This window comes from Eretmochelys imbricata, chromosome 7 (assembly GCF_965152235.1).
Source record: "Eretmochelys imbricata isolate rEreImb1 chromosome 7, rEreImb1.hap1, whole genome shotgun sequence".
Taxonomy (NCBI): Eukaryota; Metazoa; Chordata; order Testudines; family Cheloniidae; genus Eretmochelys; species Eretmochelys imbricata.
The window spans coordinates 6,490,496-6,517,540 of record NC_135578.1 but is presented as its reverse complement, the minus strand read 5'-3'; positions in this window follow the sequence as shown (position 1 = coordinate 6,517,540).

The window sequence follows — 27,045 nt, the reverse complement described above, 5'->3', positions numbered from 1 at the left end:
TCAGTAAGGTATCTAGAGATACTACAGAATGTCCATCTGCACATCCATATACTCTCATCATCCCATACAGGACTACCTGAAATGTCAGCCATCGTCTTTTTCATTGCCATCACCTTCCCCATCACCATCATTCTGGTACCTCCCAAGGGCTACATCTCTTTCTCCTACCGCCCCTAGGCTGGGATGCAACATTTATAATATGTTACGCTGATGCCACTATATCTAATGCATATTCAGTTGGGGTTTTCCCTCTTTTCCTTATTTGTATATCCTCCTCTTACTAATGTTGGAGTGTCCTTCTTCTACAGGTTAATATATCAATGATCTCAACTTATTATCATAGACATCAATTAGTTGCCATGGCCCTCTTGTGGTTAGGTATCTGTGGATGTAACTGAGGTACCTGTCGTTATCATGTACATTGATTCATTGCCATGGCACTCTTGTGGTTGGACTCATGTTCCTGTGGTTGGAAATTCTCCTTAAACACTCTGTTTTCAGCTCCCCAATACCTAGGGTTTTCTGTTGGGCCATTTATCTATGCCAAAGTTCATAGGTCTCAAGCCTTCTGCTAAAACTGCTGACACAAATGTCTTATAGGGTCCGGGTCTGTAGGTTCCTTGCATTACAGCTTGTGACAAAGTTCCTCCTCTACCTTGGTGGGTCTTGCGCTTATTGGCGGATTTGCTCGCCTTGGAGATTCACAGCAGCTCTCAGCTTGGCTGTTTTTCTGAACCCCCAGTCCAGGACAACTTTTTCTGGGTCTGACCAGGAGTTGGGAGGATTTGGGGGGAACCCGGGTCCGCCCTCTACTCCAGGTTCCAGTCCAGGGCCCTGTGGATTGCAGCTGTCTAGAGTGCCTCCTGGAACAGCTGTGTGACAGCTACAACTCCCTGGGCTACTTCCCCATGGCCTCCTCCCAACACCTTCCTTATCCTCACCATAGGACCTTCCTCCTGGTGTCTGATAATGCTTGTACTCTTCAGTCCTCCAACAGTCCGTGTTCTCACTCTCAGCTCCTAGCGCCTCTTGCTCCCAGCTCCCCAAACGCGCACCACAAACTGAAGTGAGCTCCTTTTTAAAACCCAGGTGCCCTGATTAGCCTGCCTTAATTGATTCTAGCAGCTTCTTGATTGGCTTCAGGTGTTCTAATCAGCCTGTCTTAATTGTTTCCAGAAGGTCCCTGATTGTTCTGGAGCCTTCCCTGTTACCTTACCCAGGGAAAAGGGACCTACTTAACCTGGGGATAATATATCTGCCTCCTATCACTGTCCTGTAGCCATCTGGCTTGACCCTGTCACAAGCTGAATATAATGAAGGCAAGCTAGCCCGATGGGCTACACAGTATAGTTACCCTACCACAGTACTTGGTCTTTTGTTAAGAAAAGCACACCTGGATATGTCTGGTGTTTTCCTACTGTTCTAAAAAAATCAAGTCAATGTATTGTATTGGATATTTAAGAGCTCCTGCCAAATAGGCAGAGTTGCACTGACCCTTCTCTTGCCATATTGTTGCAGTGCATGAATACGGACTTTCTGTACCTGTTTATCTAAATGTAGCCTGATGTTAAATCAGACAAGCTGTCTCCTCTTCTAGGATGAAATTCACCCCTCAGCAGAGAAACTGCACCTCTATTTTGAGGTCTTAAGTAGCTGGTGGAACTTTTACTGGTCCTCGGCACAGGGGTGCATTTTGCTGCTGGAGAGCACCCTTCTGGAGATGACATAAGGACAACCAGACCACTTTGTTTATTGCAGAGGATGCTATTTTATGGTGTAACATATTCCTACATTTTAGTATCACGCCAATTAGCATTTAACTCACATACCACCTGAGTTGTCCAGCTCATTTTCCCCATCGAGTTGCCAGTAGGTGGGCGGTGGCACACGTGCACGCTTTTATTTTCAGGGCTATCAGAGCAAAGCGCAAGCCTCTTCAGAGGGGCTGAGGACATGAAGTGTCCCTTCTCCGGTTGTGATGGGGTGTACAAAGCCTCCATTGGTCAGGAAAGGATTCATAAGCTGCTGTAGGCTCAGTCAGCCCCATCCTGTTTCACCTGCAAATGCTGCCAGGCTTGGAAGTGGGGCAGAGTGGAAGGTTTAAGGAGAGGGTCAGCACTGTTGAGAAGAGGCTGGGAGGGAGGGCAGGTCTCTCATACTAGCTCCTGGAAGGAAGTCTTAGCGGGGGCCAGGACTCAGCTGGAGACTGCTTGATACCAGAGCCGCCCTGAAGGAAGATAGGTCTGGTGGAGGACGATGGTGTTTGCTTTGTTACCCAGGGCTAGGGTGTTCTCTTTTCTCTCCCGGGTATTGTGTGTACAGTTCTACCTGGGACCTTTATGGTCTGCATGTGACTTGTACAGACGAATGTATGTATTCAGCTTTCATCAATAAAATATTGTGTCCTCCCAGTGGTCCTAAAAATGAGATCACCTCTTCTAAGCCCAGGACGAAACTAACTGCAGAGTATTCCATGTCACATAATAAGATATCAGGTTACAAACTATACCATATAGAAATGTAACAGGCAGGCAACATTTGCCAGTAAGACCCCTCTTGTTAGCAGGTGTTGATCCTGCAGGGAGAAGAGTAAGTGGGTTCTGCTGATGCAGTGAGAGAGGTGGCTGATGACCCAACCTGGGGAGAAGAGAAGTGGAGGGTGGCTCTCTGGAGAGAGGAACTAGGTTGTAGCTAAGCAGGTGTATGAATCCTAGGAGCAGTCAGTCCAGGGAAGGAGGTCTGAGCTGAATTTTGTTATCTTATTACTTCAGGAACAAGGTGAGTTGTATTTTGTTTTTATGCTGCAGTGTTTGACCTGTCATGGAGCAGCTTGGGAAAGGTACATGCTCAAAATACGGCATCATTTTTCAGCTGTTTTTCTCTCCTATGTGGACCTCCATAGTGTAATATCCTTGCAGTGCAGAATGGATTGATCATTTCCACTTCTGCAGTAACAAATCATAGGGACGGGAACTGACATAATAGATCAGACCAGTGACTTGCCCAGTCCGGTATCCTGTATTTGTCAGTGGGCCATACCACCTGCTTCAGAAACCGTTACAAAAAACTCCACTGCGGCTGTTGTACAACTACCAAAGATTGTTCTGAACCCATGTCAGTTAAAGGTGGGCTCATGCCCTTACGGATTACAGTTTGTATCCATTGTAACATTTTATCCTGTTTTTGTTACGTAAATGTTTCGTCCTCTTTTGAATCCGGCAGAGCTCTTCTTGCATCATAATAACTTGTGGCAGTGAGTTCCACAAGCTTAATTATGTGTCAAGTAAAAAAGGATTTCTCTTTATCAGGTTTAAATTTGCTGCTTTGCAATTTTATTTGGCTGCTACTTTTTATTAGTATTATGAAAGAGCATTAAGAGAAGAACTTGACTGCCCTTTTCTACAGCATTATTTTATCTCTCTCTGTTCCTTCCTTATTGTTTACTGAAGTGACTACTGCGTAATGCAGGCAATAAAGAGGGGGTATATTTAAGTACAGGAACTACAGGTTTATGACAAACCCACATTATTGTTGATATATAAAGCAGTAAAATTTAGATTTTAAAAATAGCTTTTACTCTGAGTAAGTTCCTAAAACACATCTTAGCAAGCATATATTTTTAGGGCAATGACTGTTTCTGCTGATTGCTGTGGGTCTTGTGGTTAGATTAGAGAAATGCAGTGTCTTAGCTGTGGACAATTCCTCTTAGAAATGAAAAATACACAACAGCCATGTTTAACCTCTCATGGTTTGTGACTTTAGATAAGCAGCCTTAAATTTCTCACAAACTCAAGTACTGTTTCACCAATGCAATCATATTGCTATGGCTTAAAGTTATAAAATTAAATCTTAGAATAAATAAAAGATCCTAAGGTAAAATTCCCACCATTGCTGACAATCAGTGCTAGGCTTTAAGGGCCATAGAGACCCTATTTTCACAGTTTAATTGTGAATTAAGGGCTTAGACCTTGTGCTGAGCCCCTGCACAAGGGTGAATTTCACTCTCTAGTGAGTTATCGTTGGAAATGTTCAGATATCTAAATGGCTGATTTGCTTTAAAATGACATCTTCCTTTGGACAGTTCTGTGATAAATGGGAGAACAAGTCACAACTTGAATTTTAACATCAACATTTTGAAGAAGAGTTTCTATGTTTATTTTTCTAATGCATTGTTAAATTAAAAAAAAATCAAAGTTAAATTAAATGAGCTATGTGGGCTAAAAAACTGTAGATAATTCTAAAACAAGGCAAACGTCTATTGATTATGGGATATACTACTACTTTCTATCTCCAACGGGTCAAGAATGCTTGAGAGAGAGACACTTTTGCAAGTCATTTTCCTGTTCATCACCATTCACGTCCTTTTCATGCTGACAGTCGAATTTGCAGTTTCAGCTCATAAGGTCCCATGAGAATATTTTGTTTATTTTTCACTCATTTGTACCCTCATCTTGCATTTCACTCTGAGTTTTATCTGGTTGCTTCTGAGCCCTTACAAAAGCTTCTCAACATAAATATCCCATGATTTTCATGCAAAACCATAAATCGGCCCACATTTCACTTGAAGTAGGGCCTAGGTTTGTTTTGATGCTCCTGGTGTAAGTTTCAATTTTGTAACAAACCCAATTTGTGCAATTTCCAATTTTACTGAGAGCACTTCCAGTTATCTGGAGTGATATCAGAGTATTTTTGTCTTTTTGGGGGATAGAAGAGGCAATGATCACCTGCTGAAGGCCTCAGTTCAGCAAAGCATGTATACATGCTTAAAGTTAAGCACATGCTTAAGTCCAGTTGAAGTTAAGGGGGTGTGTGCTTAAGTGCTTTGCTGAATCAGGGTCTAAATGTCTTTAAGTTGCTAGTAAGATATATGGAACAGATGCATTGTGGATTGGTAACTCAGTGCAACACTCATCCATAACCTTGCCAACAAATAATCCGTATAGGACATACTTCATGTCAGGCCTATTTTGTATTTTACTATACACGGGTCCAACACTGACGCTAACTTATATTCAGTGGGATTACATACACAGTGTGCTACGAATCAACGTAAGAGTGGCAGAATTAGACCCACAGAGTCTGATCCAATGGGAGCTTTTCCATTGATTTCAATGAGTTTTGTATTCGGCCCATAGAGAGAGGGAGATGCTTACGGGCTAATTCAAGAGAAGTCTCTTGAGGCAACCTTCTGACTTGAATGTTTCTCCACACCATGGTTTAACTAAGTTGAAGGGTAGGTTTTTGATAATTGTTGATCTAGTGCAGTTCCTCCAAATTTACATTGGCATAGCTGAGAGCAGAATTTGGCCCAGACTCCTCCAGTGTATCCCTTTTTTGAGCAGAAGTACCATGTGATTAACAGAATTGTTTTCCTGCATTACTGATGACGGCCAAATGCCCCTGTCTCCTGACTTGCTTCAGCAATAGCAGTAGAGATGTATAGCCTCCTCATGCACTGTTGTTTCCATAACACGAGGATTGCAATCTGCTTTTCTGCTCCTGTCATTGTTGGCATTTCCCAGACCCCTTTCCAGGAACTGACTCACATTCTGAGTCTGAACAGTCCTATTTCTTAGGAGTGCTTTAAAGTGTCTGCTTTGGGTGGGAGATGATATACAGTAGTCTGCTTTATTTACAATAACCTCTTTTCCAGCGAGGAAATATATTCTACAATTTCCCTTTAAGAATGGATCTGTCGTTATGCCAACACAGATTCCATTCCCCAGGACATCTATGGCAATGACATACGGACATCTCACTTTTCCTGGTAAAATATGTTCTAGATAAATATAAATGCTCTTAAGTCCATAGGCACGTTGGAATCTCTGTCCTTTCGGAGGATTAGAGCTCTGGTCTCCCCTTTGCCTCTGAAATGGGATTTGATTTATTATAGTTCTCTGTGTAAATAGTAATATGTGATTTATGCCAGTGTTCAGCATGCAACAATGATTTCCCAAGTGATCATCTCAAAAGGGTGCAGAGAGAGGATTGAAGTGCCTATTAGATTCAAGGCGATCCTAGCCATGCACAAAATTATAAGCTTTAAGAATTCGTGTAAAGATGTGAAAGGCAGAGATGAGCCTGATCTGCAAAGTTCAGATCTAAATCAGAACTTTTTCTAAGTTTATGTGTATGCTGAGGTTCTTGTTTGGTCCTTTACATATCTAGGGTCCAGCCAGGAAATTTGTATATGGTTAAAAACTGCTACCCAGTTCACAGGTTTCTTGTTTAGGCCTAACATCAACATAAAAACCATACAATATAGACAATAAAGACAATATAAAGGTCCAGCAAGGGCAATCCTCCTAATTTAAGGTAATTATTAATAAAAGCAGTGGTACATTAAATCTTAATATATTTAGAAATTCAACCTATTGCATCATCCAGCCCCTACAAAAATAATTATTTATGATTTAAAAAGTGAAGCTCATGCATGGACTTTCAATGGATTTCTAATCCCCAGTTTTTTATTAGACCGCCCCCTGCTGCTCTTCCACCACCCTGGAGTAGTGGGGAGGAGGTTGTGGTCACCAGAACCCCAAAGTGCTCTTTAAAATCTGCAGAGTGGTGGAATTAGGCCACTGGTTTTCCTTTCCCTACATTTTTATGTGGGAGGACAGCATAAGGCAGATACAGATTTAAACAAGACAGTAGTTGTTAAATGTGGATAGGTATCTTGATCCCATTCCTCATGCCATACTGAAACCTAAATGTGATTTTAAAAAATCTGTAAACATGGAAGGGATATTTTTTGTTCAATCAGACTTGGTCTGTTATATGTCCTGTGTGTATGGTGGTGAGCTTTCAGGTTTCTCTCGTCAGGCTACCTGGTATCATCAATTTCATAGACTCCCAGAATTTAAAGTCAGAAGGGATCATCATGATCATCTAGTCTGACCTCCTGCACTTTGCAGGCCACAGACCCTCACCCACCTACTCCTGTAACACTCCTCTAACCTCTGGCTGAGTTACCGAAGTCCTCGGACCATGGTTTAAAGACTTCAAGTTACAGAGAATCTGCCATTTACACTTGTTTAAACCCGCAAGTGACCCATGTCCCATGCTGCAGAGGAAGGTGAAAAGCCCCCCCGGTCTCTGCCAATCTGACCTGGGGGAAAATTCCTTCCTGTCCCCAAATACGGTGATCATTTAGACCCTGAGCATGTGGACAAGACCCAGCATCCAGACATCTGGGAAAGAATTCTTTGTAGTAACTCAGAGCCCTCCTCATCTAGTGTCCCATCACTAGCCATTGGAATATTTGCTACCAGCAGTCACAGATCAGACATGCTATTGTAGGCAGTCTCACACCCTCCATAAATGTACCAAAAATGTGGTTTTAATGTAATGTAGGCACATATAAAAGAGTGTTTGTGCACAAGCAACACTTCAAAGGGCAGTAAAGCTATAGAAACCAGAGGTGAAATTTTGACCCCATTAAAGTCAATGTCATTTTTGCTATTGACTTCAGTAGGGCCAGGATTTCACCCCAGATTATGTAAATCAGCATATCTCCCCTGATTGCAGTGGTGCTATGCTGAATTACATCAGTTGGAGAGGTGGCCCATAATACACTGAAGATGGTCACAGGGCTACATTTTGGATAAAACAAAACCATTTCTTAATTTCTCTGCTGCCAGGGATACAGCTTGAGTTCTAATTATTAGTTCAAATGGTTAGAATTACCAGCACTTTGCAAATTGGTTTGAGGCTGGTAAAATTCACTGGGCTTCACTCTCATGTCACATACTGTATTGTAAATCAGTAGTAACTCCATCGATGCCTAGTCTGTAGAGTCACACCATTATAAAACAGCTTATGAGTAAGGGTAGAATCAGGCCCCTTGCATCTTTTTAAAAAAGATTTTCCTGTCCAGTTGTTACTCTCCTACTTGTTTACTTTCCTGCTTAGATCTTCTCCTTTTCTTTCTTCTGTTTCCTCTGAGTGAATTTTGTCCCTGTGAAGGGTGGTGTCAGAATGAAATTCACAGGTCTCTGTAATTTGGTCTCTTTCCTGCCCTCTCAGTTGACACTGGTGTGTCAGTAGATGAAAATGACCCTTTGGAGTCAATAAAAACTGATCTAGTAAAGTGAAAAGATACTTTACAGTTCCTGGTGCCAAAGAAGCATGTTGGCTAGAGAGACCTGCTGTCACCAACTGTTTACTCTTTCCGCCAGAGCCTCTTTGGCTGCCTTTTCCTGAAGGAGACCTCTGTGAAAGCTTGTCTCTCTCACCAGCAGAAGTTGGTCCAATAAAAGATATTACCTCACCCACCTTGTTTTCCGTAGGGGGTAATTTTGGCTTTGATGGTGTACGACTTCCAGAGAGAAAGAATTGTCAGAAATGACAGCAGGCCTCACAAGTGTGTCCCATTGAAGGTTTAGCCCGGAGTTCTTTAATCTACTTTCTTGTCATACCAATGTTCAGATGTGTCTTAAACTCATCTTCATCTGTTGGCTTACTTGGCAATTTACCCTGTGTGCCTAATACCATGTTCCTGATCTGAAGGAATTCTGCTTGAATGCCCAGGTCTCTTGTAATGTTCTAGCTTGTACTCTGCCTATCCTATTTTCACTGAAACCCTCTCTAGGGTGAGCAGGTCATTTGCTTCACTTCATCAAATGTTTCACACTTTACAGTGCTTTGGTTCAGTGGCAACCACATTACAATTAAACCCAACCAGCATTACTCCATAAGCACATACAGTAGCTGCAAAGTTGAAACCATCCTGGTGTTTTCTCTTGTTTTCTCCCTATCCAGAGAAGTGGTCCTCAATCTTTCACTTACTAGGGCTCCCTTTTCCATAATGGGAAACCCCTCAGCAGCCCTCTCCCATGTAGGGGGTTAGCTGAGACCTCACCCCACCCCAATTAGCAATATGGGAAAGGCAGGGTGGTTACAACTCTCTGACATCTGCTTGTGATCCCCAAGTTAAGAGCCCTACTTCTAAGACAGTAGCATCCTTCCCAGGGCAATCAGAACTGAGCAACTTGTGGGTTGTAAAGCAGTTGTATTACTTTGATTTGTATAACATCCCACATTAAAACACCCTGTGCCCTGGTTGCCTTTGTAGATTGGTCTGAAGGTTTCAAACATTCCATTTTATACTGTAGAGTCTTTCCTGATGCATGGCCCACAAACACGGTTTTGCATGTGTCTACAGTACATTAAGCCTACATGTTTCCATTTATGAACCACTTTTTGGTCTCATTGCAATCCTAGGACGTCTTTTCTTCCTTAATCCTCTGTTTTATCTTCAGTTTTGAAATGATCAGCAAACTTTGGTGTCTGGTGTTTTATTTTCTTATCCTAACAAAGTACAAAGGATCTTATAACAAAGTCTTATCTCTCCCTAGTCACAACCTTTAGCTACGGTTGCTCCTACTTGTAACCACTCACTGTATCCTGTTTTTGAGACTGTTTTCTGTCTATCAGGTAATGTGACCTCTCTGCCATGATGACTTCTTACTTTGCTGGTGATGGGTCTGATCCTTCAGACTTCACTCAAATGAGCAATTGTGCACTTGATTTAGTCCAGGGGTCTCATGAAATCAGTGGGCTACTCAGGCAAGTAAGATTTAATCACGTCAGAGAGCATTTGTGCCTGGCAGCAGTTTTGAATCAAGCAGCAACTCAGTGAATGATAAGCATGTGCCTGCTACATCCTTCCACAGTGGAGACGTGCATTTCCTGAATCCTGGTGAGTCCTGCAGTGTTAACGGATTAGCCTTCCTTCTCATAAATCCACGTTTTCTGCATCTGACCCAAGTTCTATGTCTCTCCAAGTGTTTCCAAATATATCCTGAATATTTTCCCCTTGTTAATTTCAATCTTATTGAGTATTCAATATATTTATAAATGGAAAAAGCAACAGATACAGAGAGTACAGTAAGTGATGCAAACATTCCGATGATGACTGCAAGCATAAATCACAGCATCAAGCCCTACCTCATCTTCCCAAACAGGAAAGGAAGACATTAAAGAAAAATGATAGGCAGGAGAATTAAGGAGCTCACAGCTCCTGATTGCTTAATATATGAGAGATAAGGACCTCAGATAGTCTCGGATTTTGTTATTCTCCAGTCTGTCACTGACCATTTTGATATGAATCTGCATCCTGTTAATCATATACTCCATTTCTGCATTGCCAGTCTCCCAACTTTGGGTAATTTATTACTGTCTGAATGCTGATAATGTCCAAGTAAGTATGCTGTTCTTACAGAACTCATGGTTTCTGATGCATTGTATCTATACTACAGGATTGCACCATTGCTGACATCTTGGTCAGAGCAGGGAATAACCGTGCTTAGCTGAACATTTGCTAAATGTGGTTTGTCCTTGTATGGACTAGCTGGACCATGTTCGACCCAAATTCAGCTGCAACCATGGTTAAAATCTGTTAACACCAATTCTGTGCTGGAGTGTAGACAAAGCTGTAGAGATCAAGGGTGAAATTCTAACCCTACTGAAGTCAATGTAATTTTTGTCATTGACCTCAGTAGGGCCAGGATTTCACCCGGGATTCTCTCCAGCAGTTACAATGCTAATCAAGCTGTAATTTCTCACAATGTACCATGGGCTCCTTTGTGTCTGTCACTTCTTTCTCATGTAGTTTTGATAATCTAAGGGTTTAGCAGCCATGTGCCTTTTTGTCACCTTCCAATTCTCAGGGGTTTTACCCCCACTTAGACTGCTTCGAGAACTAAGGCCTGGTCTACGCTTTTACATTAGATCGACCTAGCTATGTTGCTCAGGGCCGTGAAAAATTTTGTGCCCTGAACCCCTTTGTTAGGTTGACCACCCCCCACCCCCACAGCCCCTGATGCAGACACGGCTAAGCTGATGGAAGAATTCTTCTGTTGCTCTAGCCTCTCGGAGGGGTAGAGTAACGACAGCAACAGAATAGCCCCTTTTGTCAACAAAGGAAGCGTAACTATGTGGATACAGTAAAATCCAGGTCACTTGAGAGGTCATGTGGTTTAATGGAATGAGCACAAAGATGGGAGACATTCTGATTCTGATCCTGCTTCTGCCATCTGTGGCCTTGTTGAAGTCTTTTCACTATCAGCCTTGATTTTCCTATTGGTAAAATGGGTTTAATAATACCTACTTCAGAGGAGTGTTGTGAAAATTATTTAATTACTGTTTTAAAAGTGTTTCTAGCATATAGAACCTACTTATTCTGTTACATAAACATATGTTATACCACTATATTCTCTGTTACATAAACATATGTTATACCACCATAAATAATGTGCCATCCATGAAATAAATATGTCTCATAACCTCACTTAGCTCTTATATAGTGTTTTTCATGTGTACATCTCCAAATGCTGTGCAAATGAAAGCATCGTTAGCACCATTTTACAGATGGGGAAACTGAGGCACAGAGATCAAGACGGTGGGCTGGAGGTATAGCTAGGAGTAGAACCCATGTCTCCTGAGACTCAGTCCAATGCCCTCTCTCTTCCACTCTACTGCTTCCCATAATAAATTGCTAAATAACACTATTAGCTTGTCTGAATGCAATAAGAGAAAGCTCAATTGTTTTCTGACCCATTCCCATTATTACCTACAACCTGTGCCATGCTAAGAGATTTGGGCCTCAATTCAGTAAAGTATTTAAGCACCTGCTTAAAACTAAGCACCTGCTTACACGCTTTGCTGAATCAAGGCTTTGGGGCCTAATGCAAAGCCTGGGCTTTGGGTCAGGCCATTAATTCCCCTTTTAGACAGTGCTCTGTCCTTTTTCAATGGCAGAATGAAAATATCTCCATTTCTTACCTGGAGATCAAGGCATTCCCCCACTAAACACTCTTATCTGTACTTAAGAAAAATAAACAAACAAAAAAGAGCTCAGCTTTTTTTTATATATATTGGCAACAAAGCAGTTTGCTTGCATATGCAATCATAGCCTCTCTGATACTGCTGAGCAACACACCTCTCCCTATACCCCTTCCTGCCACCCACCTAAAGTACCCCATTATCTAAGAATCCCAGACTGATTGAGTCCAGTTGGCCAGGCTAATGGTTATTTCAGCTCCAGACCGTCTATGTCAGCTCTGCTCTGCTACATACAAACTGGTAACATACCATATATTGCAATTCACCTTTCCTTTCTTTCAGTTTTCAGGTGAGGTACCTGGATCCTTTCTAAATACCTCTTTGGTTTTCTCTGATGCCCTTTGTTTTCATTCCGATTCTCCTGAGTAACCTCTCAGTGCTTTCTAGCCTGAATGTTTGCTCCCAATCAGCCTATTGTAATGGCACCAGCAAAATACCACGCCATGTTTCCATCTAGCAAAATCTCCCCATCTTTCTTTTTGGCTCCGTAGCGTCTTCACTATTGTGCTTTCCCTGTCTTGACTAGTTCCACCTCACCGCAAAAATACAACCACCTAAAATCAGGATCTGACAGTATTTTGGATTCTTGAAGGGAGAGTGTCAACTTGATTTTTTTTTTAAATCTGCTATAAACAAATCCATTTCTGTGAGTGCATGTCCTGAATTTGTTTTTAAACAAATCTTTTAAACATTTGTGTACGCTTTTTTGCCTCCTTTCTGTTTATGTTTAAGGGTTTTTCAGCAGGCGCAAAACTAATGTGACTTAGCAAGGGAAACCGTAAAATTGACAATACACAGAGTGCAGTGTCCGCAAAGTGAAAAAGAAGAGTTTTTCACTAATGTTTCACTTAGAGCAACCTGAGGCATTGCTTGTATCTATAGCAGATACAAAACACACAGACAGAAATGTAATTTTCAAGTTCAGTGTCCCTTTAAATTTCATCTTCTATTAATTTTCAAAGCTGTGCAGTCCACCTTTTCCTTCAGTTTTGCTCTGACTAGTGCTGTCCACAAATATTTCTTTTTATTTATAGCAAAACACCTATCCTTAGCTCTAGGTGCTTCAGTAGGAAATGAAATTTACAATGATCAGAAATGTCAAAGAAACCTTGTTTTGCCTCTTGCACAGCTCTGGCATTGGGATTTAGAATTTCTTTGTCACAATAGAGGCAGCTTGGAATAGAACATCTGCCACTGATGCTTCTAGCTATTGCTTCATCTGTGACGGGTCATTCGTAAACTCTGCTGGCCTATGAGAACAGTCAAAGGCAGCAGACCTCTCTGACCTAGATTCTGGGCTTACACAAGTGAATGACATCACACATCTGAGCAGACCAAAGAAATTCATTAGGACTTTACTTATGTGTGCACACTTTGCAGGATTGAGGCCTAAAACTGTATCTGCACTTCACATCATCCTTACAGAGAGGTAACGGTTAATCCAGGAAATAGAAGCGGGAGCTTCTCAACGACTGTATGTTCTTTCCCAAAATGGCTCCTGAAAAGAAAATCGGATGATTCCTTTGAGCTTAGAATGGCATTACTCATTCTCTGGTTAATTCACATCTTTCTTTCAAGATTTCTTTAAAAAAAGAAACAGAAGACTTTGTTTAAATAGGTCAGAGAGAGAGAGAGAGAGTTACAGTTTAAGATATCCCTACAAGCCGTTAGCAAGTAACACAAATATGAGAGTGCTAAATGAAAAACATGTTTTTTCATGTGGATTTTCTATCTGGCGGTGACAGGACAGAATAGTGCGCCAGTATTCTGTTTCAAAGTAACTTTCAGTATTAACGAAAAATGCCTAAATTATGGCAATGGAAATTGAAGCCATGTATTTAGCATGCCTTTCTTAAAGGGCAGTAGCAATTAATATTTCCCCTCACTGCCCTGATCTGCTGAAACCCAATCCTGGTCACCTTTAGGGAGAAGAATATAGGTGAGTTTCTGTGTCCATTCATCCTTTCCTACTGGGCTGGGAAGCATTCCTTTCTGGAGCATCTGGCATTGGCCATTGTCGGAAGACAGGATGCTAGATGGACCTTTGGTCTGACCCAGTATGGCCCAGAGATAGAGCCATGATCTCCCCAGTGGCCTAAAACAAAGGCTTTATTTACTGTTCAAATTGGTGTGGAGAATCAGACCCTTTTCTCTTTGTTCTCCTTCTCTTTCTCTCCCCAGCATGTGATCATTTCCTCTGTCTTAGGGCTAGGGCCAGACTAGAATGGAAATTCTGAATATATGGTTAGAGAAGGAGGTTTTCATAAGCAACCTCTCTGTGATGGGAGCAACCAATTACTCTGCCTCTCCTTTAAATATGCCTTGGTCATTTTGAGGGAAAAAGGAGAGAATATGGGTTTGGTGCCTGGTATTTTCAAGTGGGTATATGTAGTGTGGGTATTTATTTCTCCACTCTGCCCCTGAGGTTGTGGGGAGCCATTCAATACTAGGTGGTGTATGGTGTTTCTTTACAAATAGCCCTTCCTCGAGCTGGAGTCATGTGGTACCCTGTCCCCACCATCTTTAAACATAGCAATGATGTGCCTAGTTCCTGACCACATCTGTCCTGCAGTATCCTTTGAAGTGCACATGACAGGCTGGGCAATTGTGATTATAGTTAAAGCTGGGACATCGTAATTTTAAGTAAAGCTACTAAGGTAGCAAAACCAGGCTGTGCAAACTGGGCTGTTGATAGCGAGGGTTGGCCTGAACCCCAACTCCCATTCCTTCTTCTCCAGGATCTTCCCTTGGCTTCATTTCCCTCCATCCCAACGTCCTTCCAAGGGCCACTGGGACCTAACTCCTTCCTTTCCTACCTGCATCGTTTCCAAAAGATCCTCTCCTTGACAACTCACCCAATGGAAAAGCTAGTCTGTGCTCTGAAACAGCTGGTTATATCATGCACACCATACCAGGCGTCCAGCCCTGTACCCATTGCAGCCGGAGGGTTTCGCTACTGACTCAAAAGGAGACAAGGTCTAATGTGTGTGATCTGCAGGGCCGGCTCCAGCTTTTTTGCCGCCCCAAGCGGCAAAGGGAAAAAAAAAACCCTCAAAAAACCCAACCCAGCCTCGTTGAGCTGCTGCTGAAGTGCCGCTAAAGAGGAAGAGAGGGACTGCAGGGCCCGCCACCAAAGACCCGGACGTCCTGTCCCGATGACGGACGGAGTGCCGCCCCTTTCTATTGGCTGCCCTCGGCACCTGCTTCCTTCGCTGGTGCCTGGAGCTGGCCCTGGTGATCTGGGGAAAATATTTAAATGTTAACGAAACCCACACAGATCTGAAGACTTTATATTCCACAGACAGCAACACCAAAGCTCTCAGTGGTGTCCTAGCTCTGCTCCCATTGGAGTCAGTGGAAGTTTTACCATTGACTTTCACATGAGCAGAGCTAGGCCAATGCTGAGCACTTTTGAAAGTCCTACCTGTAACGCAGACAGTGTGGAAAAAGCAATAATATGCTGATACTAATGAACGGAATAATAAGCTATAGATCTGTGTGCATCACCTCCGCTCTCTGTGGGATACAGTATTAAGTGTTTACAACCTGTAGCGTAGCAATGACTCACCAGTGCGGTGCCTCCTGCTGGTCGTCTCAGGAATTAACTCTCCAGCGTATGGAGCGCCTCATCCTGGCCGGTGTCTCGCCTGCTGCTGGCCCCCATGTCCCTCCCGGACCCGGTGCCCCTTTACCTTGGTGTGCTGCCCCCGGCAGTGCCCCCACGCTCTGGGTCTCCCCTCCCAGGGAACCCTCAACCCTCTAAACCCACTTTGTCTCAGTGGCTACTGCCAGTCATCATCTAGCCCCCGCTCACTGGGGCAGACTGCAGTGTAATGGCCACTCATCATTGGCAAGGGCGGGGGTTGGACCTACTGCCTTTGCCTATCTTTGGGCTGCCCCTCTGCAGCCCCAGTACCTTTTCATAGGTCTTCATCAAGGCCTTCTGCCTGGGGGTTGCCAGGCTGGAGCTCCCCAGCTCCCTTGCACTATTCCCCAGCACTGCTGTTCTCTAGTACCTTTTGTTCCCAGGCAGCTAATTTCTACTCCAGGGCTAGAGTGACACTCTTCCAGCTTCTGGCCCACAGTCCTCTTCTCAGGGATTGAGCTGGCCACAGCTGTGGCTGCTTCCTCAATCAGCCTAGCTTAGCTGCTTTTAACCCTGTTCTCCAGGAGTGGGGCAGCCACCCCACTACACAGCCCATTGCTCCTGATGACCACATTTCACAGAGGATATATTGCTCTTCTCCTTCCATCCCTCCCTTTTCTCCTACCCCCTTGCATCCCTATGTTCAATGGGCACATCTACGTGAGCGCATTGTGTGGCAAGCTGGGGTGTGAATCTATGCCTGCTAACTGGCTTGTGGACCCTCAGAGTTCCCTCCGTGGGTGCTCCTGTAGATGTCCCCCATGTCTCCCCTCTCCCATACTTAGTTCTTTTCTTTTAGCTAAACTTCTCCAAATAGACCCTCACCCGTTTAAAACAAAACAAAATACAAATTGTGGAACTAACATGACGCTTACGAACGATCACATTGTTCAATCTGCTTCTATGCTATCTATATCCTTTCCCGCCCTCATCCTTGTGTCTGCCTTGTCTCTTTAGATTGTAATTTCTTCAGGGCAGGGACTGTCCCTTTCTTTGTAGAGAGGAGGTCATGATCTCAGTTGGGACCTCTGGGTGCTATCCTAAAACAATAATAAACGAGAGTAACATAATAAATGATAAGCACTATTCCAATGAACTGTCGGCATGTGTCCTTCATCTATTTACTCCTGGTTATTCAAGCACATTTTGTGTGGAATCAAGCAGTTCACCTTCATAGAAAAGCCCAGTAGAATTTAATAGCAATGTCTAAACTTTCCATAGAAAGACCTCCCCATAGAATTTAATAGAGACATATCCCTTCTATAGCCTATAAAATCATGTTCTCGGTTAGTTTCTGTATGTTTCTAGAGTGATTTCCATAGAAGCCTGTTACATTTTATAGAATTCTGTTTGTGTCATCCCTGTAAAATTCTGCAGGTCTTCATCATGGCAAAAGATCGGGTTTCCATTGTATTAGTTCGTAACAGTGAATATTACATGAATCACTGCCGGTAGTAAAATAAAGCTCCTGCAAGCTACTGTGTTCCATAAAGTCCCCCCCCCAAAGCAGTGGAAATATGTTAAAGCCACATTTTTAAAATTGTATTTGGCCCATTCTATAACCTGTAAGAATGACTGTTGCAGCTCTGGTTAGCATGAGCAAGGCTAGACAGGGAGGAATGGCTACTTCCACATTTAAACAAAGAATTAGGGGAAAGATGCATGGATGCACATGGATGCAAACAAAGTCTCTCTGCTCTAATAAACGATCTGGAAAGAGTTTCATTGCATCTCGGTCCAAATGATGGTCTAGGGGCAGATTAACCAGACTGACTTTGCTAAAGGTACCCTGAAGCAATCATTGTGGGTGAAACAAGCAGCCCAAATGTCAGCAGACTATTATAGATTCATAGATACTAAGGTCAGAAGGGACCATTATGATCATCTAGTCTGACCTCCTGCACAACGCAGGCCACAGAATTTCACCCACCCACTCCTGCAAAAAACCTCTCACCTATGTCTGAGCTACTGAAGTCCTCAAATCGTGGTTTAAAGACTTCAAGGAGCAGAGAATCCTCCAGCAAGTGAAAGTAGGTGAAATCAGATCTGTAGTTTGGGATGAAGGGGACATCTCAAAAATTCAAACCTGCCAGACAGGAAGGATGGTGTTATAACTAAGGCACTGGACTGGAACTCTGGACATCAGTGTTCAGTTGCCACCGCTGCCCTGGTGTCACCTTGGGCTAGTTTGTCACCATTGGCCCTGATTCAGTTTCCACTGAAGTTGAGTAAAACTCCCATAAATTCAATGGTGCAGGATCAAACCATTAATCTCTCTGTGCATCAGTACATATATAATCCTCCCTCTCTATCTGTCTTGTCTATTTAGTCGCTTGGGACCTCTAGGTGTTACTGTAATATAAATAATTTTACGATTAGGCAAACAGTAGAAAAACTGTGTTCCTTGTTGAGACTCTCTCCTGGGCTTGGTCACAAGTCTCCATCTACATGTGTTCTGTTACGGCAATCTTGGTAGATCATTTTACAAGTGACCACGGTTTACTTCTGGGATTCACTTAATGAATTGATAAATTACATTTGCAGGTTATTGAAGAATCTACATGACTTTATGCATGAGAATGATCTGAGTGCTAACCCTGTCCACAAATTTTGAATGCTCGATTCAAAGTCAGTAAGCGTGCAATTGTATCTACTTTTCCCCCCCTTGGATAAGTCTTGCAAAGGCCCCAGCTTTTTTTAGGGTAGACAGAAACTCTTGGACTACATAGCAATGATCTCCCTCGGAGAAGGATAGGAAAGGGCTTAAATGTACCCAGTGGAAAATACTTTTACAGTGAATTGAATTAAAAACTGATCAGGTTGTAGAGAAAGCAAGCCTGTTTTTATATAATTAATTCATGTGTTTTATGGTTGACATTAGTGCAGGTATGTGCATATTTTTAACATGTGAGAGTTAGTCCTGCCTGCCAATTTATCCTTGTAAAAAAGAGACATTTATGCCTGAAATTGTTTTTCTCTTGGTTAGCATATCACCAGTAAACCAAATTACATTTGCTAGAGTGGTGTGATGTGGGACTTCACTTAATCAGCAACGTCCACGGTAATAAAAATAATGACCTGGAACTTTGCTGTGTACTCACAGGATGCTGAGTCATTAACATCATTAGCCAAATGCTAACTTCTTTGGGAACGTTTCAGTCAGGGCTTCCTTGACCTGAAGGTCAAGGTCTGTGGTTGAAGGAGAAAAAAGAAAGGAAGGGATAAATTCATACAATGCTCAGGCCTGGGGTGACTAGATAGCAAGTGTGAAAAATCAGAAGCGGGGTGTGGAGGGGACCTAACAGTGCCGATATAAGACAGAGCCCCTAATACTGGGACGGTCATGATTATATCAGGACATCTGGTCACCCTGCTTAGGCCTGGTCTGACCCTGGGACATGAGCACAGAAAATAAATCTATGGGAAAATAGGAAGGAGAACTGCAGGGCTGGATTAATTTTTCAATTAACACACACAGTTGCGGTGCATGGAATGTAATCGTTCTGTGGTAATTGTGTATAAATAAGGTATTTGTGATGGTCTGGGTGCAAATAGGAAGAAATACACATTTAGACAAAACATCTTAAATTCAAACCTCTTATTTGACTAGCCCTAATTAGCTAATTAGCCCTAAAATAATGCTATGACATTAAGAATTTAGTTTCAGAAAAAGAAGCAGTTTTGCAATTAGATGGCAAGTTTTTCTATTCCAGATGTGATGGCAGCAATACTGTATGCATTACATAATTGCAATTTGCATGCCATTATAGTCTGTAGAGTTATGATTAGAAACAAACCCACTAGAAAATGTCTTGTGAAGACTGACCCTGCATAGGTAGGGAGTTGGTCTGTATGATCTAAGGGACTCCTACACCTCTAATGTTGATAATTCATACTAAGAGCTTTGCTGAAAATGATCAAGATCCAGCAATATGTATTCAAATTGATTCAGGGGATTAGGTACTGAGTTAGGAAGAAAGATTAATTGGACCTGTTCCATGTAGCCTAGGGGAGAAAAGCAACTAAAATGGCATTTGCAGGGATGCATAAGATCAGATGTTGGACTTCCGTGTTTGTCATCTGCTGTAACCAGCCAATAGTTTCAACCGATTTAGTTTATGGGGACACACAGAAAGTGACTAATAGTTAGAGTTCTGGCCACATTAAATTGTAACTTATTTCTTTAAGCTGTTTATTATATATTAGGAGCTATAGGCCCCAACTGAGGTATGGGACAGAGACTGTTCTGTTCTGTTTGTACGGGACCTGGTACATGACAGGGGCCCCTAGGCGCCACTGCAATTACAAATCAGACATCATAATAACGATTTGGGGGCTCCCTTGTGCTAGGTCCTGTACGTACAGCAGGAAGAGGCTCTCCCTGTTCTGAATGTTTGCAGCCCAGTGGCCTGCTAGAGGATTTCCATACGTAAGTACTCTGCCCATCACTTCCCCCAGGAGTGGAAAAGGCAGTATCTTTCTATGGCGGGTCACAGGGAAAGCAGAAAATAGCACTTTTCTGACACTTCACAGACAATCGTTCTCGATGCCGTTCTGTTTGCTGCGACAAATCTCACTTATGTTCCTACCATAATGGAAGACTCCTTTGTACTCCAAGCGGCTGCTTTCCAACTCCTGTTGTTTTATAAACGGGAAAGGAATGAGATTGATGTCAACAGCCATGAAGACCAGCCTGTCTGATCTGGCTGCAGAGACTGTGTTGAACTGAGCAATGGAGAAAGGAAGTCTTTCTTATTTCTGACAGGGGCTAAAAGGTTTTGCAAACCACGGGGCACCGTTTTATGTCTAAAGTGCGAAAAGGTAGGCTGACAAAAAAATTCATTTAGTTTATTTACTCACAACGGTGCTTAATATACAGCCCATGAAAGTGAGAGGAGCAAAGCGAATAGGCAAAGGCTATACCTCAAGAAGCGTGACAAATTAAACCTAGTGATAACCACATGCCTGATAAATCAGTTGCCTGAAACATCACTACTTTGAGTGTATTAACTTTGCGGGAAATCTTGTAAAAATGTAACTTCGCTCCCTGCTTATTTAACGTTGAAACCTTGTTAAAGACCATAAATGGGGCCGTGGGAGGGCTGCTCAGACAAGTCAGGTCTTGCAGGTGCCACCTGCATACAACATTCCAATTAAAATCTACAGTTCACGGTAAGCTGAAAGAAGGTGGTGGCCTTTGACATGATATTTTGAACGCTCCAAAGGTCGCCCATGTATTATGCATACATATCTCAAGCGAAAGGCCATGTCAAGATCTATCCCCGGTGACCAGCTTCAATTTTGAACCCTCAAGCAGTAAAATGTAACAATTGGTCATGTTCCTTTTGTGCAATTTTGATTGTCGACATTTTGTGTTAGAGGCTAAAATAGTGGCTGAACTGCAAGGTGCTTTATTTCGTTACTATACAGTAAAGGTAACCACTGGTAGAAGGGTAATTATAGGTAATGCAAGACTTTCAATTTATATATAATGGAATTCCACCATAAGGATCAGTTTGGGCAACCTTTCTTTTGAGCCATGTACTCTGTACTCCCTGCTGCTGTTCAGCAGTCAAGATGATCTGGGGGAGCTTTAGCTCTGCGGGTGGAGGAGGAAAGGCAGCTCTACCAGTCTGGATCTAGGTGTGGTGACCATTCGGTATGATGACCAAGGAGCCTGCTCCTTTCATTGTCAAAACATGCTGGAGCTCCCCTTGTGCCTGTGGGGAACTACAGGTACCAATGCTTGAACTCCAGCCAAAGTTCTTGCCCTTCCTCAACCAAGCTGCAAAGATATACTCTAAGAAGCACTGCTCTCCAGGAATAAGCTTTGAAATTAATTTGGAAGTGCAAGTGGAGATATTGCACCTGCTAGTGGTAGCAGTTATCTTGCGCCAATGTTACATCCTTTGTGACCGTGGTTGCACAAACGCTGAATATCCAAGGCAGGAAACTAGTTTCTAGCTGGATTTAGTATTACTGTTTACTATTTGTATTACTGATCTGTGCCTCTGCGCAGTGTTGCCCAGAAATACCATTGTGCTGGGCACTGTACAAACATATAAGGAAACCCCAAAGACTTTCTAATCCAAACAATGTTCTTAAACATTCATAACTTTAAAAAGTTGATTAAACAGTAGCAAATTTTGCATATATCTTCTCCATTTATAATGAGCTGAACCAGTATTCCAGATCCAACCATCCTGACATTTGGAGCGCTCGTGGCAGATGTGGAGGTCTGAGCCAATCTCTAGTATACAGTAAACTTGATTGTTTTTGTTTCATGAATCAGCAGAAAAGAGTACAGCACTTTCTAGCATAAGTATGTTCTTATTTTAAGCCTTACTGAACAAATGAGATATTGTTTTGCTCACGGGGTCTTTTGCGTGTGATTTGTTACTCGTAAGCTCTCTGCTTTCTGTGGAGCAGGGAAAAGTTGATTGAAATCCATGACGACCAGATTACCACAATGGTGCTTAAAAAAAAAATCTGATAAGCGTTTAACATTTTGACAAAGTTCGGCATATGTTCCAACAATACCACCTCTATGTTTTCTTTAAAAAAGCATACAAAGTACTTATATAAATGCCACCTCCATAGAGAAAAGGGCAAGCATTCACTTTAATGCCTGTGAAATTATTCTGGAATTCAATCCATGGCAATGTATCTAAGTCAAGCAGTGTGGCATGTAGCCACATGCAGCTAATGCCCTATCAAAGGCAATCTTTAAATACATACACATATATACACAAATCCTTTATTTTTGCTGTAGTAATACAAATCGCCAACCTTGATTCAAAACCAAACATATGAAAAAGAGAGAGGGAGGAACTTTGTGGCTAGTGGAAAAGAATCTTTAAAAAACAACTTGGAATTTTTTCAAAACATACATCACCACTTCTAGAACATTCTCTACAACTAAAATCTTCACTATGTTTTCTTGTCCCTCTTTATATTTCTCCTTTACATATTCAGTATGTTACACGCTGTACTAACTTATCTGGAAAGCTTTTATTGCCGTGTTGCAGAAGGCTATCTTGTGCTCCTGGGCTTGAGGCATTGGGCTGCGATCCAGGAGAGTTGGGTTCGATTCTTGCTTCTGCCACAAGTTTCCAGTGTGGACTTGGGTTAATCACTTAATCTCACTGTCTCTTGGTTCACCATCTGTAAAATGGGGCTGATAATCTTTCCTTTGTCCTGTCTATTTAGGTTACAAGCTATTTTGGACAAAGATTGTCTCCTCTTATTTTTAACAATGCCTCTCACAAGAGGCCTTGGCCTCCAGAAAGCATTACGGTACACATAACGAGTAATAATGCTGTACAAGAATGTAGAACCAACAAGGTGACAGGCAGTAGTCAGAGTGGGCTCCTATTTACTGTATTGTCTCACAGCGAGATCCAAAGCAGGGCATGAGTATCCTTATGCAAAAATCAGGGTCATACCGAGCCCAGTGACAGAAAGGCACCAGAAGGCTGCTCAGTGGTCTGTGTGAAGTGAGTTGATGCTCTCAGCCCAGTTCAAAAATCATCAACATACTTGGTACCCAGCAAGGACCCATCAGAGACTCCAATCACTGAACTGGCATCCCTATTTATCCCTCCAAGTCTGCGGGAATCCACAATGACAAAGCAGTGCTGGGAAAGCTGTTTTGAGGATATAAAGTGGGCTTCAGTTTCCAGTCGGGTTGACACCTGTCCAGGTTTTCCCAGGATCTTCCCTGTTTTGAGGTACCTATCCTAGGAAATCTGTAAGAGTGCTCAGTACAGCGTGTTCACTGTCCAGTTTTATGGGCTCTGGATCATCCCAGATGTCTTGTGTTTTGTTTCTTTGTGTGTGCTTCTGAGGTGGCATTTCTAGTTTCCAGAATTACCATCTTGGCATTCACAAGCACTAGCTCCACATAAGATATATTTTTAAGAACCTTTATTATTTGTGTTATGGTAGCAAGTAAAGTCCCCAACTGCGATGAAGATGCTATTGTGCTAGATGCTGTACATATACGTGTTTCGAGGCAGTCCTTGCCTGTAACAGTTTACAGTCTAAGTAGACAAGGCAGACAAAGGGTGTGAGAGATGAAGGATTATTTATCCCTATTTTACAGGTAGGTAATGGGGGCACCGAGTAGTTAACTGACTTGCCCAAGGTTGGATGATTTCTGTGGCAGAGCTGGAAATGGAACGTGGTGCCAGGCCATAAAACCAACCCTTCCTCTCTGAGTCCAGCCACAGAATAAATAATAATATTTAGCTCCTACACAGGGCAGTTCAGCTGTAGATCTCAAGGCAGCAGATTCTCTGAGGGTTTTAGAGGAAAGAGCACTGGTGAATTGCCATGTAGCCCGATTTAGCAGTGGTTTGAACAACTGTTGTATTTGTTGGGTGCTTATTTTAAGATTTAGTATGATGTAAGATCTGCATCTGGCTTGGTTCCCTGAGGAACTGCCTTTCAAACATCAGTAAGAGTGAAGACTAAAGGCCAGATTCTGGGTATTTGCTTCACCGATCCCACAAGGAGCACACCTCAGCCCCTGCACATGATTGTAGTCCCAGAGCTTCCTAGAGTGCTGAGTCCATCGTCTCCATGCACACCCTGTGTGCTGGACCTCCTAAGTGGGTGGGGAGTAGGCAGGGCCATGCCGGAGAGGACCAGGCATATGTGAGAGGTGGGGATATTAATGCTGTACCCGCATTCCTATCAGACGTCTGGCTTGCTGCTCAAGCTCTGCACTGCCCATAGTGCAAGGTGTGTGGGAATGACCCAATGAGATTATGTGATTCGTGAGTGTGTGTGTGAGTGTGTGTCTAAAATCATACACATGTGCACACACTCAGGAATCATAACAGCCTTTAAGCAAAGCAATATATGCCTGCATGTTATTTAAACATTATAGTAAACTGACATTCTTGTCCCTAGAAAAGCTGCTTAAGATAATGTTTAGAGAGTTCTAAAACATATTAGTTATTTTTCTCTGTCTCTGAGGCCCTTGCAATTTAACTCGGGGAGCTTGGGTTTATAAAAAAGGGAATATGAAAAATAGTACTAATCCATTTTTAAATAAAAACATCTTTAAAATAGTGTTTTCTATTTAGAAAAACGTTTCCCCTTGTGAAAATGTGTTGGTGTAATATAAATACAGATTTTCAAATCATTTTTCTAAGTTGTAAATTCTATTAGTGTGTTAGAAAATATTTGCATTAAAAGCTGCAGTGGCCATTCTTGTCTCTGAGAAATTCACCATGCATTAATGTGCTTCATAACACAATGTAACAATGTATTTGGAACATTTCTTTTAACTATTTCTAAACTCTGTCACTGCAATTTATGTCAAAATATATTGTCTCTAGCAGGGTTACCTCTGTTTGTCATGCTACTTATCCTACTGGGAGATGGTGAAGCCCTGGAATGTGTTAATAAACCTGTAGCTGTAAGGATACGAGATGTTCTCTTTCTGCTCCTTTGCAGGAATACTGTGTGTATTTATAGATTTGGAAAGCGTTCAGATTTTTTTTTATGCGCTAGAGCCAAGACGTTCTCTCTGCACTGACGCCACTTCTTGTTTTGACCTGAACACCTGGGAGTTGGAGTTGCATTACACAGGAGAGTGAGTTTAATCAGTCATATAACTTTGGGCCAAATTCTGTTCATCATTATAATGGTGATAAATTAAGAGTAACTACACAGAAATCAGGTTTTTATCTCCATTGCACCCATCGAGCTGGATGCTCAGTTCTTCCATTCCTGCACTTGGGGCAGGAATGGCGTGTGCAGGGAGGGAAGTAGTGATGGCTTTAAGCCACCTTTGTGCTCTCCATATTCTGGGCCATTCAGGCGCCTTCCTGGCCTTGGGTGGAAGAGCGGCTTTGTGACTGCTCTAACTTATGCTCTGTTTCCCTTGGCTCCCTATGGTCCTGCGAAGCAGAAACAGCTGGAGTGTGGAGCACTCCAGCCATGCCCCAACCCACTTCTGATTCATTCCCTCCATGGAAGGGAGTGACTGGGAGCAGAGCCAATGGAGATCCTTTACACCAGATCTACACAGAGCAGGGAGGACTCTTGACCAGTAGCAGCATTTGTCCTGTAGGGGCCCTGCAAAGCTCAGTTCTGGGACCCCTGCCTACAGCGACACCATTTTGCTATACAAAATGGAGTCCTCCATGCAGTGTGACCTCACACGCGCGGTCATGCTGCACGGAGGACGCCATTTTGTAGAGCAAAATGGTGCCCTCCACACAAGTAGGGCATGTTCCAGTTCCACTACAATTGACTTTGTCACCAGGGACAAGTAATGCTGTGCTGAAAATAAAGTCCTGTTGAAGCTTGTTAGTACCTTGCCTGGTTGATGCAACATCAGCCCCCCTGTGATTGCATGGGTTGCAGGTGCCGAACGCCACTACTTCTCCTGACCAGGGGTTATTCTCCGTGGACCGTTTCCACACACATTAAATAGCCTTGGCATAACTGAGAGTTGGGCCCATTGATGTCCATGGCATTACTGTGGATTTGCACTGGTGTAACAGAACAGAAGGTGTCCCCCTCTCTTTAACAGAAGAGGAAGAGAGAGAATTTTATTAAAGGTAAAAGAATAATGATGAGAGAGAGGAGGCGTTTCTATGAGGTTTTCTCCTATATTTACACAGAACTGATGGTGTTGGTAGAATCCTGTTGAAAAGTGTAGAACAAAAAAGCATATAAAAGCCATCAGGGTCAAAAAGCAGTGTCAGGTGCAAAGAGAAACCGAGCTGGTAGAAAATTGGACCCCTTCCACTTTCTCTTACAAGGAGAACAGTGTTGGATGATACAGGGAAGAATAGAGGTCAGACAAATTGGACAATCAACAGGGAGACAGGTAATGAAATTTGTAGGAAGGGGAAATTTCTGTGAAGAGAGGAAAAATCCATCATGACAAAAAGAAGACAGTGTAAGTCATGAAATACAATCAATCATAGCGGGTCAGTATTGTCCTTTTGAGTTCCAGAGCTAAGACACGACAGAACTTCTAGAACTGAGGGTGGGAGGTGGGGGAAGTAGTCTATGCCCTTTAAGGAGAGAGGCAAAGTTTTAAGATATATAGTCTCTCGCCCATTCTTCATGTTGTTCTTTCAAACACAGTTGATATTTAAATTTAAATTAAGTTTTAATGCCCAGGTCTAACTCAGGCAAAATCCTACTGGCTTCACTGGGAATTTTGCCTGAATCAAGACTGCAGGATTGAGCCCCAAAGTTTTGTTTGTGTTCAGGAAAAAACAAATCAATAAAACGTACCCAAGTGGGATGACAAATCATATAAAGCCTTCCAGAGTATTAAGTTTTACCTCTGTACTTTGCCTGAGGATGTTGTGTGGGTACAAAGAACTAAATGTGGCTATATCCTACAATAAATGGTCATATAACAGTTGGAAACTTATTTATTATATAATGTCCCTAATAAATTATATATGTCCTCTAGGGGAGGACGCAAACTAATTACAAGCTGAGTATTGTTAGTTATAATGCCGGGAGAGTAGATTACAATTATTCCAATCTGCATTAAAACCAACAATTGAAAAAAGAAA